The sequence below is a fragment of the Pan troglodytes genome, chromosome 15, assembly GCF_028858775.2.
Source record: "Pan troglodytes isolate AG18354 chromosome 15, NHGRI_mPanTro3-v2.0_pri, whole genome shotgun sequence".
NCBI classification, from domain to species: domain Eukaryota; kingdom Metazoa; phylum Chordata; class Mammalia; order Primates; family Hominidae; genus Pan; species Pan troglodytes.
Window position 1 is genome coordinate 21328065 of NC_072413.2, and position 12855 is coordinate 21340919.

Below are 12855 nucleotides of genomic sequence, written 5' to 3' on the forward strand. Positions count from 1 at the left end.
AGCTGGGATTACAGGTGCCCGCCACCACGCCCGGCTAATTGTTGTATTTTTAGTAGAGACGGGGCTTCACCGTGTTAGCCAGGATGGTCTCGATCTCCTGACCTCGTGATCCACCCGCCTCGGCCTTCCAAAGTGCTGGGATTACAGGCGTGAGCTACCGCCCTCGGCCAGGCCTCGTTTAGTTCTTAAAGCGTCCTGTGAGAAAGTCACCATTACACTCATTTTACAGAGGGGGAGAACTGAGGCACAAAGGGTTAAGTTCGAGGTCGCCATTTGGGGGGTCTAAACCTGTCCCAATAGCTCTCGGAAGGAACCTTCCCAGACCTGCCACTCAAGCCGCGTCCTGCGAGTCTCCTCACTAGGGCCTGGCTCTGAGGCGCTGTCGCCCAGCCCAGCCCAGCTCATGCCGGGCACCATACACTGCTTCCTCAGGGTCACCTTCCTCTCGAATTCCCACCACAGACTCCCTATTAGCGCGCATTCCTCATTCGCCTGTTTTGTTTGTTTGTTTGTTTGTTTGTTTTCTTGGGGGTACGGAGTTTCGCACTTGTTGCCCAGGCTGGAGCGCAGTGGCACGATCTCGGCTCACTGCAACCTCCACCTCCCAGGTTCAAGCGATTCTCCTGCCCTAGCCTCCCGAGTAGCTGGGATTACCCGCACGAGCCACCACGCCTGGCTAATTTTTATATTTTTAGTAGAGACAGAATTTCACAATATTGGCCAGGATGGTCTCGCACTCCTGACCTCAAGCAATCTGCCCGGCCAAATATCTTTCACCTGTCTTAATCTTTTTTTTTTTTTTTTCCAGACGGAGTCTTGCTCTGTTGCCAGGCTGGAGTGCAGTGGCGCGATCTCTGCAACCTTCACCTCCCGGGTTCAAGCGATTCTCCTGCCTCAGCCTCCTGAGTAGCTGGGACTACAGGCGGGCGCCACCACGCCCAGGTAATTTTTTTGTATTTTTAGTAGAGACGGGGTTTCACCACGTTGGCCAGGATGGTCTCAGTCTCCTGACCTCGTGATCCGCCCGCCTCGGCCTCCCAAAGTGCTGGGATTACAGGCATGAGCCACCGCGCCCGGCCCACCTGTCTTAACCTTAAACCCAACCCTCACTCCCACCCACACCTTCGGTGAATTATTTCAAAAATATAAATTTAAAAAAATAAAGAGCTGGGCATGGTGGCTCACGCCTGTAATCCCAGCACTTTGGGAGGCTGAGGCGGGCGGATCACCTGAACTCTGGAGTTTGAGACCAGGCTGGCCAACCTAGTGAGACCCCCGTCTCTACTAAAAATACAAAAAATTAGCTCCAGAGGCTGAGGCAGGAGAATCGCTTGAACCCAGGAGGCGGAGGTTGCAGTGAGCTGAGATCGTGCCACTGCACTCCAGCCTGGGCAACAGAGTGAGACTCGGTCTCGAAAAAAATTAAAAATAAATAAAAATTAAAAATAAAGAAAATGTTTAGGCGGGGTGCAGTGGCTCATGCCTGACCCAGCACTTTGGGAAGCCGAGGCAGGAGGATCACTTGAGCCCAGGAGTTCGAGACCAGCCTGGGCCACATGGCGAGACGATCCCCATCTCTACAAAAAAAAAATACAAAAAGAAAATATGCAATACTAAGTAAACTGTGCCAAGTATATCACATCTTTTACATCAGATAAGGTGATAGCCTGGAGTGATAGGAAAGGAATCTCCGTTAGGTGTGCTGAGAGATGGGGAGTTTCGCCTTTTCCTTCAGTACCAGCTACAGAATTCTATTAATATGCATAGAGGAATGATGTGGTCCAGTGAAGAAATTTTATATTCTTGGTCAGCTCATCAGCTGCCACCTTTCATGCTTAATATTGAACTGCTGTCATTTTCTGAAGCTTTTAAAAATCATTTATGCTTCCTCAACTCTGAAGCACAGCAAAGTTAAATATCAGGCATAATGTCCATAGCAAACGGCACTTGGAACAAAATAGCAAGTATGCTTTGGTGACTCATAGCTGATCGGAAATCTACCGAAATTTTGTCTCCCAGATTTGTCAAGTTCTCTAATATGGTACTACGAAGCTTTGGCTAAAGTACTTTGGGGAATGAGGGGGTGAAGGATGGAGCAAGCTGTCTTCAGGTAGGAGGACAGAGGGGATAGTGATGCAAAGAAGCCTTGAATTGGATCAGACCTTCATGTGCAATTATCTGTTCCATCTCTGTCTCTACAAGTTGTGTGACCTTGGGCTTCAGGGTCCTTATCTGTCAAAAGGAGGAAATAACTTATTTCTAGCTCCTCCAATCTCATAGTGTCGATGTAATGATCAAATGAGATAATGGCTGAGAAAGTGCATTGGAAAGACTAAAAGTGAGGTGTTTTAAATTGACACTTATTATGCACCTATTAAGTGCCTTGGGAGAGACACAAAGCTAAATATGGCCCAGTCCTTGCCCCAAAGATGTTCATAATCTAAAAGATAAGACGTATGCACATGAAAAGCAAATAATACAAGGCAGCAAACTGGTGTCAAAAGAGCAGTTTAGATTATAAATACTAGAGAAACATGAAGAAGGTACAGAATTCTTTCTGCAGAAATAGATAGGATAGAATAGATGAAATAAATCTTGCTTTCATTGGGCCTGAAAGGATAGAGAAAATTTGGATCATTTAGAATGAAGGAAACATCCCAGCAAATGGAAGCAGAGACAAGGGGAGTATAAACTGCATTCTAGGTCCAAGAGGAGACAGGACCAACCGAAGTGAAGGATTTTATAGGCCAGCTCTACATAAGACTAGAAAGTTAAGCCTATAGTCCATCCTGGCAGTTAAAAATGCAGCAAAGGCCGGGTGCGGTGGCTCAAGCCTGTAATCCCAGCACTTTGGGAGGCCGAGGCGGGCAGATCACGAGGTCAGGAGATCAAGACCATCTTGGCTAACACGGTGAAACCCCGTATCTACTAAAAATACAAAAAATCAGCTGGGCGTGGTGGCGGGCGCCTGTAATCCCAGCTACTCAGGAGGCTAAGCCAGGAGAATGGCGTCAACCCAGGAGGCGGAGCTTGCAGTGAGCGGAGATTGCACCACTGCACTCCAGCCTGGGCGACAGAGAGAGACTCCATCTCAAAAAAAAAAAAAAAAAAAAAAAAGAGTGCAGTGAAGTGCTGGGAAAAAAAGTTTATAATCAGACACCATCCGGTGTCCTTGAACAAGAAAGAATTGTAAGAAAGGACCTAGAATTCATTCATATTCTCTCTCTCTCTCTCTCCCTCTGTCCTTCTCTTTCCCTCTTTTTTGCCAGAATTTTAAAAAACAGCTTCATTGAGGTATTTTGGCACACAGTATTTAAAGTGTACAATTCAATACATTTTGATATAACTATATATGTGTGAAACCATCACCAAGATCAAGATAGTGAACATATGTATCACACTCTAAAAGTTTACCTGTGCCCATACGTAATTCTTTTCTCTAGCTTCTCCCTGCCCTACTCAACCATCAACTCTGTTTTCTGTCACTGTGGAATAGTTTGGACTTTCTAGAATCTTATGTAAATTGAATCAAATAAAGATGTACTCTCTATGTTGGGGTCTCACTATGTTGCCCAGGCTGGTCTCGAACTCTTGGGCTCCAGTGATCCTCCCACCTTGGCCTCCCAAAGTGCTGGGATTACAGGCATGAGCTACCACGCCCAACCAATTCATTTTTAAGTTAATGTCATTTTATTGCTGATAAATATGAAATCCTCTTTAAAACCTTAATTTGGGCCAGGTGCAGTGGCTCACGCCTGTAATCCCAGCACTTTGGGAGGCCGAGGTGGGCGGATCACAAGGTCAGCAGTTCGAGACCAGCCTGACCAACATGGTGAAACTCTGTCTCTACTAAAAATACAAAAATTAGCCGGGAGTGGTGGCAGGTGCCCTGTAATCCCAGCTACTCAGGAGACTGAGGCAAGAGAATCGCTTGGACCTGGGAGGCAGAGGTTGCAGTGAGCCGAGATCGTGCCATTGCACTCCAGCCTGGGCAACAGAGCAAGACTCTGTGTCAAAAAAACAAAAACAAAAACAAAACCTTAATTTGTTTGGGTTTATATTTAAGGAGGTGCTTCTAACAGCCCCAGGGTACCTATCTCCATACTTAATTGTTGGTTCCGAGTTCCAGTGAGGCACTTATTTGTTGAAAAACGAATTTTCGGCCACCCCCACACTACAAATACCTTACATAGCTTTGTTTATTCCATGGAATGCTTGGCTTTTATAGGCCTATCCTTTCATTAGTGTTGTTCATCTCACCTTCTGTTATGCCATATGCAAAATACAATCATTCACTTCTTAAATGCTCTTTAATGATAAAGCCAAGAACATACTCAAGTATTCCTGAGCTAGACTCCTGTAAGGGTGGGAGGTCGGGGTGTAGGAAGATAAATTAGACATAACTCCTGCCCTCAATCCAACTCTACCGTTTCAGACATTGCTGTTGACCTGGTCTTTTAAAAACTATTCATGTATGTTTTTAATTTAGTGATAAATGTAAATGAGAGTCTGAGAAAAAGTCTACATAACCTTTCAGACTTGGACATTCTTTTGCTGCATTGTTTAGAATTGCAGAGAATGGAGATTTGTAAGAACATTGCAGGCACTTTGCCTCCCACACTAAGGCCGGGAAACAAAAATTCCAGAGAGAAATTCCAGGTGAGTATTTAGTACTGTGAGTACTAGTACTGAGTATTTTAGTACTAGTATTTAGTATTTAGTACTGTGAGTACTGTGAGTATTTATGATACCAATAGAAATCTTTGAGTAGAATATGTTCTCACTAAAAATATGGGCTTCAATAACCAGTTGCAAAGCTAAGATATTAAAATAGCATTGGAACTTGGAATCACTGTTGTTGTTTTTTTTTTGAGACAGGGTGTCTCTCTGTCTCACAGAGGTATGATCACAGCTCACTGCAGCCTTGACTTCCCAGGCTCGGGTGATCCTCCCACCTCAGCCTCCTAAGTAGCTGGAATTCCAGGCACATGCCACCAAGACCAGTTACTTTTTTGTCTTTAGTAGAGACAGTATCTTGCTATGTTTTCCAGGCTGGTCCTGAACTCCTGGGCTCAAGTGATCTACTTGCCTTGGCCTCCTAAAGTGTTGGGATTACACGTATGAGCCACCGTGACTGGCTGGAATCATATTTAACTGATCAATAATTTAGAAAAACTTGAAAAATAAGCCATATCACTTTGAAAGTATTTGAATACATTCTGATATTATATGGACTGAGAAACTAGTTTCAGAAATAAAAAATTTTACATGCAGTCAAGAGATTTTAGATTTATTTTCAAGGTTGTTCACTGGAAAATGAAGGTATTCAGAGCTACAACTATTGATGATTAAGCTAGAAAATTTCATGCCTATTGTAAGCACATAATTTAAGAAGAAAACAAGTGGATAAAAAAATATGTAATCAACCTATGACATCAAATGAAAATTTTAGAACAAATGTTCATAATGTGCCATTTTTTCAATTGCTTAACACCTCCAAGGGGATTTCAAAGCTAGGCCCTTGAGGCTTCAAGGGTTGCCTGTCTGTTCACAGAAATTTCTGTTATACAAACTAGAATGAGCCTGGTTTTACTTTGAGACACTATTGTGAACTAGTATATGAAGTAGACCTGATAGAAAATTTTAGAGCTCAAAGAAAAGCTAAGAAATTTGGCTCAAAAATGGGACAGATTGAAACCATTTTTAAAGGAATATGAGACCATAAAGGAAACTGATTCAGGAGGGGAAGACCAGTATCATTTTGAAAAGCTAGACATGAAGCACAAGGTGGGCAATTCTTGTTATAATGATTGAGTATGCTGCTATAACTTGAAAGCGTGTGCCAGGGTGATAAAAGTATTTCCCTGGATTTTAATTAATTAATTTAGAGACAGGGTCTCACTGTCACCCAGGCTGAAGTGCAGTGGCACCGGTTTCAGTCACCCAGGCTGCAGTGCATGGGTCACTGCAGCCTCAAACTCCTTAGCTCAAGGGATCCTCCCTTCTCAGCCTCCCAAGTAGCTGGGACTACAGGCATGCACCACCATGCCCCAGTAGTTTTTTAAATTTTTTGTAGAGACAGGGCCTCACTATGTTGCTGGGCTGGTCTCGAACTTCTGGCCTCAAGCCATCTTCTTGAGCCTCAGCCTCCCGAAGTCCTGGCACTACATACATGAGCCACTGCATCCAGCTTTCCTTGGATTTTTGTTTGTTTGTGTTTTGAGACAGAGTCTCGCTCTGTCGCCCAGGCTGGAGTGCAGTGGTGCGATTTCGGCTCACTGCAAGCTCCGCCTCCCAGGTTCACACCATTCTCCTGCCTCAGCCTCCTGAGTAGCTGGGACTACAGGCACCCGCCACCACACCCAGCTAATTTTTTGTATTTTTTAGTAGATACGGGGTTTCACCGTGTTAGCCAGGATGGTATCAATCTCCTGACCTCGTGATCGCCCACCTTGGCCTCTCAAAGTGCTGGGATTACAGGTGTGAGCCACCATGCCCGGCCTCCTTGGATTTTAAGCTGGTGGTGACACTGTTTTATACCAAGTTGCACATGAAAGAGATATTCTCCTTTAAAAATTATATCAGAACCAGTGGGAGAAATAGAACAACTAAAGGACATTTGGAGTTTCATGCTTGGGAAGAACACACATTGTGAATTTTGAAACACCTCCTATGATTAAGGTATTATGGCAAAAAAAGCAAAACCTTGAGAAAGTTAGCAACTTAGTAGACTTTCTATATTCCACTTATCGAAGGGAAATTTTGCTCAGTTAATTTGCAGTATGCAGCCATAGTAGCCAAGTAGATTATTCCATCAGGGTTTCCCATGACTGAATTGCCTTATAAAAAAACCCAGGCACAGATAATTCTGAAATGGATGCATTTCTTGGGCAGCATTTCAAAACTAATTTATTGCTTTCTTCAAATGATTAATAATGGAAGGTTTGATGGGGAGGGAGCCCATCAGAATCATACAAATCATGGGATACTGACCCAAAAGTCTACAGGAGCCAGGAGGGTAAATAATGTGTGAAGGGTGCAGACTTCAGAGTGGTGGAGACTGACAAAGAAGAGACTACACCAAACAAAGGAGCAGCCATCATTCAGTCCCAGTGGACAACTGGACCTAATGCCTTAGGGTACAGAGTGGTGATGGGTCCAGAGTCATGATAGAATGATTGCTGCCATGTGGGAATGGAAGCTCAGGGGTGACAGATCTTCTGATTATTAAAAAAACAAACAAACAAACAAAACCTTAGAAATCCAGCTCTTCATATAAAATATCCAGATTTTTATGTGAAATTTCTGTTATAAATGTTGGCAACCAGTTTTATTTTTTATTTTTTATTTTTATTTATTTTTTTTGAGACAGAGTTTCGCTCTGTCGCCCAGGCTGGAGTGCAGTGGCGCAATCTCGGCTCACCACAACCTCCACCTCCCAGGTTCAAGTGATTCTCCTGCCTCAGCCTCCCGAGTAGCTGGGGTTACAAGCTTATACCACCGTGCCCAGCTAATTTTTGTTTTTTAGTAGAGACGGGGTTTCACCATGTTGGCCAGGCTGGTTTCGAACTCCTGACTTCAAGTGATCTACCTGCCTCAGCCTCCCAAAGGGCTGGGATTACAGGCGTGAGCCACCACGGCCAGCCCTTTTTTTTTTTTTTTTTTTTTTTTTTTTTTTAAGACCGAGTTTCGCTCTTGTTGCCCAGGCTGGAGTGCAATGGCATGATCTCAGCTCACCACAACCTCCACCTCCCAGGTTCAAGTGATTCTCCTGCCTCAGCCTCCCGAGTAGCTGGGATTACAGGCATGCGCCACCACGCCCGGCTAATTTTGTATTTTTAGTAGAGATACGGTTTCTCCATGTTGGTCAGGCTGGTCTCGAACTCTCACCCTTAGGTGATCCACCTGCCTCAGCCTCCCAAAGTGCTGGGATTATAGGCATGAGCCACCATGGCTGGCCCACGCCCAGCCTTTTTAAAATTTTTGAATAGAGATGGGGTCTTGCTATGTTGATCAGGCTGGCCTCAAGCAATCCTCCCATCTCCACCTCCCAAAGTGCTGGGATTACAAGCGTGAGGCACCATGCCTGGCCTTTTGTTTCTAATAATTACTTTACAATTGTTGACATGTTGCTTGTAATCTTTTCAAGTCATTTTATGCGTTCATTTGTCTCCCTGGCTAGACTGTGACCTCCTCAAGGACAGGGACTCTCAGTATATTTCCTTTGCTTCTCCTAATGTGTTTTTTTTTTTTTTTTGAGACGGAGTCTCACTTTGTCACCCAGGCTGGAGTGCAGTGGGACCATGCTGGCTCACGGCAACCTCCGTCCCCTGGGTTCAAGCAATTCTCCTGCCTCAGCCTCCTGAGTAGCTGGGATTACAGGCGCCCACTACCACACCCGGCTAATTTTTTATATTTTTAGTAGAGATGGGATTTCACCATGTTGACCAGGCTGGTCTTGAACTCCTGACCTCAGGTGATCCAACCGCCTTGGCCTCCCAAAGTGCTGGGATTACAGGCGTGAGCCACCACGCCCTGCCTCCTTTTTTTTTTTTTTTTTTTAGACAGAGTCTCACTCTGTCACCAAGGCTGGAGTGTGGTGGCGCAATCTCAGCTCACTGCAACCTCTGTCTCCTGGACTTAAGTGATTCTCGTGCCTCAGCCTCCAGAGTAGCTGGGACTACACGAATGAGCCACCACACCCAGCTAATTTTTGTATTTTTATTAGAGACAGGGGTTTCACCATGTTGGCCAGGCCAGTCTCAAACTCCTGACCTCAAATTATCCAGTCACCTTGGCCTCCCAAAGTGCTGAGATTACAGGCGTGAGCTACTGCACCCACCCTGTTTCTCCTAGTGTGCTTTTAAAGGTACTTTGGCTACTGCTAGTCCTAATGAACAAAAAAAACATCGGTAAGAACCAGACGTTTTCATTATTGCTGCTTGTGTTCCCTGGCTTTCCCACTAAAAGTTCCCTAATTCTCTATCATAATGAAGTGCTTATCTCATTTACAATACGTAAACCTTTACAGTTTACTTGTGCTGTGGGAATCCCTATGAAAGGGGGTGGAAGAAGGGAGGAAGGCAAACGGCCCTTTATTGGTCTTCAAAAGTTGGAAAGTCATTATCCAGCTGTGTGACCTTGGGAAAGTGACATCATCACTCAGTTTCTATTCTTCATCCAGTAAAATGAGGTGACTGGGTTATCTCGAAAATCACATCCCACTTGGTTTGAACCCTCTAAGCCTGACTGGTATCTTTTATTAACCATCGCTCCCTGCTTGGATGGTACTCTGGTTCCCTTCCGGTGGATTAGCACTATGCTTTCCAAGTAAGGTCAATTGTAGGTGAAATGACACCCACAGTAAACAGAATTTGTCTCCGATGACTCTCCTATCATCACAGTTATTCTGGTCTAATCTATATGTCCCAGTAAAAATTTGCTCATGTTTTCAAGGTAAAACTTCAGTCCTTCACAACCAGTGCCAAGTGTGGATATTCCAGAGGCCCCTATAGAAGCAAGAAACCCATTCTTAGGTATTCCTCACTGTAAGGTAGGAGAGGGCAGAGAGAACTGAGATTGGTTAAGACTCTTTTCATGGAACTTTACCATAAGGGCTCTGAATGACCCCAGACCAACTCTGGGGTCATGGGAACTTCTACATCACAAAACTAAATAACGCCTTAGCTTACCTGTTTCTTCTAATCTTATTTCAGTCCTTTGGTTCTTTTCTGTTTTGTTTGTTTGTTTGTTTGTTTGTTTGTTTTTTGACACAGGGGTCTCACTCTGTTGCCCAGGCTGGAGTGCAGAGGCACCATCATGGCTCAGTACAGCCTCAACCTCCCAGGCTCAAGTGACCCTCCCACCTCAGCCTCCAGAGCAGCTGGAACTACAGACATACGACACCACTCCTGGCTAACTTTTTTATTTTTGTAGAGTCAGAGTCCCACTATGTGGCCCAGGCTGGTGTTGAACTCCTGGACTCAAGCGATCCTCCCACCTCAGCCTTCCAAAGTGCTGGGATTACAGGCATGAGCCACTGTGCCTGGCCATCCTTTTCCTTTTTTTTGAGATGGAGTCTCACTCTGTCATCCAGGCTGGAATGCAGTGGCGTGATCTCGGACCACTGCAAGCTCCGCCTCCTGGATTCACGCCATTCTCCTGCCTCAGCCTCCAGAGTAGCTGGGACTACAGGCACCCGCCACCACACCCAACTAATTTTTTGTATTTTTAGTAGAGATGGGGTTTTCACCGTGTTAGCCAGGATGGTCTCGATCTCCTGACCTCGTGATCTGCCCGCCTCAGCCTCCCAAAGTGCTGGGATTACAGGCCTGAGCCACCGCACCCGGTCCCCCTTTTTTTTGAGACAGAGTCTTGCTCTGTCGCCCAGGCTGGAGTGCAGTGGCCTGATCTTGGCTCACTGCAAGCTCTACCTCCCGGGTTCAAGCGATTCACCTGCCTCAGCCTCCCGAGTAACTGGGACTACAGGTGCCCGCCACCATGCCCAGCTAATTTTTGTATTTTTAGTAGAGATGGCATTTCACCATGTTGGCCAGGCTGGTCTCGAACTCCTGACCTCAGGTGATCTGCTGGCCTCGGCCTCCCAAAGTGCTGGGATTACAGGCGTGAGCCACTGCGCCCGGCCCCTTTTCCTCTTTTTATTCCCTTCTTTATAGGTACAGTCTGAAGGTTCTCATCCAGCTGGCTTTATGTGCTTGGAAGTAGGTCTTTCTCTACATCCTCCTTGACTGCGGACAGTCTCCAGCCTGATTATAAATGGCATCTTACCATTTCCCTGGTCCTGAGAGAGCTCCAAGTGGTGGAGGGGAAGATACTCTCTAAGGAGTAAGGCAGAGAGAAAACCATCACCAGATTTATTTTTTATTTTATTTTATTTTTTGAGATGGAGTCTTGCTCTGTTGCCCAGGCTGGAGTGCAGTGGCACGATCTTGGCTCACTGCAAGCTCCGCCTCCCGGGTTCATGCCATTCTCCAGCCTCTGCCTCCCGAGTAGCTGGGACCACAGGCACTCACCACCACGCCCGGCTAATTTTTTTGTATTTTTTAGTAGAGACAGGGTTTCACCGTGTTAGCCAGGATGGTCTTGATCTTCTGACCTCATGATCCACCCACCTCGGTCTCCCAAAGTGCTGGGATTACAGGTGTGAGCCACTGCACCCGGCTTTTTTTTTTTTTTTTCTTTGAGACGGAGTCTCGCTCTGTCGCCCAGGCTGGAGTGCAGTGGCATGATCTCGGCTCACTGCAAGCTTCACCTCCCAGGTTCACGCCATTCTCCTGCCTCAGCCTCCTGAGTAGCTGGGATTACAGGCTCCCACTACCACGCCTGACTAATTTTTTGTGTTTTTAGTAGAGATAGCGTTTCACCATGTTGGCCAGGCTGGTCTCAAACTCCTGACCTCAGGTGTTCTACCTGCCTCAGCCTCCCAAAGTGCTGGGATTACAGATGTGAGCCACCGCGCCCAGCCACCAGCTTTATTTTTGATAACCCATTCAGGCCTGTGGTGAACAGGGCTGGCCAGAGCAAAGACTGAAGTCTGCAGTCAAAGCCTAACCCTTGTCCTGTGACTGTCATCTATAAAGACAGACTTGGTCCATAATTCCTCCATTTTCCCCCTTTCTGCATCTCAGCACTAGTAGTTGTTGATTAAATCAGGTGGCAAGTTGGCCAAACAAGGTCTACCTTTCGATGTATATTTGGCAGCACCCCACAAATCTTTCATCATCAACTGTAAATACTAAAAAACTGTAAATACTAAATAGAAATATTGAGGAGGATTAGTCTCCCAGCAAATAGGAAGAAGGGAAGCTCTTGTGATGCAGGGTACACCTGGGAGCCTGCCAGTGATGGTGTTGGGGTGGCTAGGACTGCTCTTTTTTCATGGCCTGCCCTTATCAGCTGTTATCATTTATTTTTCCTCAGGAAGAAGTAGCCTCAGTGGCAAGAACAGAGTCTTGGGGAGCCCCAAGGCTAGGACAATCAGCACAGACCTAGAAAGGAATGAGTCGGATCAGGAACAGAAGAGGCCAAAATCAGAGTAAGAAACAAAGGGTCAGGAGCTGGGCACAGAAGCTCATGCTTGTAATCCCAGTGACTTAGGAGGCCAAAGTGGGAGATCACTTGAGGCCAGAAATTCAAGACCAGCCTGGGCAACATAGTGAGATGCTGTCTCTAAAAAAAATTTTTTTAAACTTAGCCAGTCATGGTGGTGCACACCTGTAGTCCCAGCTACTTGGGAGGCTGAGGCGGGAGAATCGCTTGAACCCGGGAGGCAGAGATTGCAGTGAGCCATAATTGTGCCACTGCACTCCAGCCTGGGTGACAGAGTGAGACTCCCAACTCTTTTTTTTTTTTTGAGATGGAGGCTTGCTCTGTTGCCGAGGCTGGAGTGCACTGGCATGATCTCAGTTCACTGCAACCTCTGCCTCTCGGGTTCACGCCATTCTCCTGCCTCAGCCTCCCGAGTAGCTGGGACTACAGGAGCCCACCACCACGCCTGGCTAATTTTTTGTACTTTTAGTAGAGATGGGGTTTCACCGTGTTAGCCAGGATGGTCTCAATCTCCTGACCTCGTGATCTGCCTGCCACGGCCTCCCAAAGTACTGGGATTACAGGTGTGAGCCACCGCACCTGGCCTTTTTTTTTTCTTTTTGAGATGGAGTCTTGCTCTGTTGCCCAGGCTGGAGTGCAGTGGCGCGATGGCTAACTGCAATCTCCGCCTCCCAGGTTCAAGCGATTCTCCCGCCTCAGCCTCCCAAGTAGCTGGGACTACAGGCGCACCCCACCATGCCTGGCTAATTTTTTTATTGTTAGTAGAGACGAGGTTTCATCATGTTG